Below are 1845 nucleotides of genomic sequence, written 5' to 3' on the forward strand. Positions count from 1 at the left end.
TCTTATTATTTAACTCAGAGTAACTGTCTCAGATATTGTCTACCTTCCTGGTGTATGGCAGTTGGTATTGGTTCTTGCCTGGATTGTGGGATTTTATAGGGTGTGATTGTAGCTTGACTATATGATACCAACTGCTGTCTCTTCTTGAGTAATATAAGGAGAGAAAGAGCCCCCAAACGTAAAGAGGAGACCAAAAAACAAAACAGCAACAGCAAAAACAAAAACCCAGATTGGATACTGTAGTCTATGATCACAGAGAAGAGAGAAGAAAGAGAGGAAAAAATAAAAATCTATATCCTAATATGAGTATGACTTTAATATCCCCTTTCAACTTCTTGTCTTCAATACTGCCTGAGAAATTTCAAGATGCCACTGTTGGTTTTTATGATGTAACTCAAGATTTAATTTTTGGCCTGTTTCATTTTTTAGTCTGTCTCTCCCACTCCACAACCCTCATTCTGGCCTTTTTCCTAGTGATAAACAGTTCAGGCCAAGCTGTGGCCATTTTGTACTGCCGTTTGGTTTTATGAGGAGGTCTGTGATCATGCGTAGTAGAACCCTCCAGTCCTGGGGGTGGGGTGCCCACTCACTTAGGCATCCCCTCTAGTCACCAGAATGAAGGTACACAGGAAGCAAGAGGCCAATGAACAGATACCAAAAAAACAAAAACAAAAACAAAAAACCAGAACAAAAGAAAACAAAACAAAAAATAATGTCCACAACTTTATATCTGAGGTTCCTGCAGGTATCATTCCATGGCTGGTTTGTTCGCTCCCCTATTTGGTCTTGCAGCTTGGTTCCACCCAAGTTGTTGGCTCTAGGCCACTGAGGCCAGCTGGTTCAAAAGTATAAGATTTCTTGCTTATGCTACAAGTTCCACTGGCTATAAGCCCTCAAACTTTAAAAATATTCCTATATATGTGGCTCACAGTTTTTCAGCTATCTCCTGAACCTGTTTCAGCTGGTATTCTGTGTTATTGCTGATGGAGTTCTTCACTACACTTCTACCCTATCTGCTCCAGTGTACTATCTATTTCTGAAGTCTTAGTGCTAATTTTTGATAGAATTGATGGCATACTAATTGAAATCTTTCAACCAACAGATACAGCACTGGAGTCACTCACTCATCTGTAGCAGGGAATTTAGAAAATAGCTACTTGGCCAACAAACTGGAAGAGACCTATATTTGTGCTCATCTCAAAGAGAAGTGACCCAATGGGATGTGGAAATCATTGGATAATATCATTAATATCAAATACAAGTAAAATTTTACTAAAGGTAATTTAAACATATCTGCAACAGTACACTGATGGTGAATTGCCAGAAATTCAGCCAGATTGAGACAAAGATGTGGAATGGGGGACATTATTGCTAACTTGGCTGAAAACAGAGAATACCAGAAAGTTTTGTTGTTGCTGTGAAGTGCCATCAAGTCAGTTCTGATTCATAGTGAACCTGTACAGATTTTCTAGGCTTTTAAAAAATAATTGTGGGACTATGCAAAGGCTTTTAACTAGGTGGGTTATGGCAAACTATGGGTATCGCTGTGAAGAATGGTATACCAAAAAGCTTAATTGTGCTCACGAGGAGCCTGTACATAGACTAAGAGGGAGTTATTTAAACAGAACATGGAGACATTGAATGGTTTAAAATCAGGAAAGGTGTGTGCCAGGGTTCTGTTCTTTCACTATACTTATTAATCTGTATGCTGAGCAAATAATCTGAGAAGCAGTCCTGTATGAAGAAGAATGTGGCATCAGAATTGGAGGAAGACTCATTAATAACCTGAGTGATGCAGATGATACAATCTTGCTTGCTGAAAGGAAAAAGGACTTAAAATAATTA

The sequence above is a fragment of the Chrysochloris asiatica genome, unplaced genomic scaffold, assembly GCF_000296735.1.
Source record: "Chrysochloris asiatica unplaced genomic scaffold, ChrAsi1.0 scaffold00222, whole genome shotgun sequence".
Taxonomy (NCBI): Eukaryota; Metazoa; Chordata; class Mammalia; order Afrosoricida; family Chrysochloridae; genus Chrysochloris; species Chrysochloris asiatica.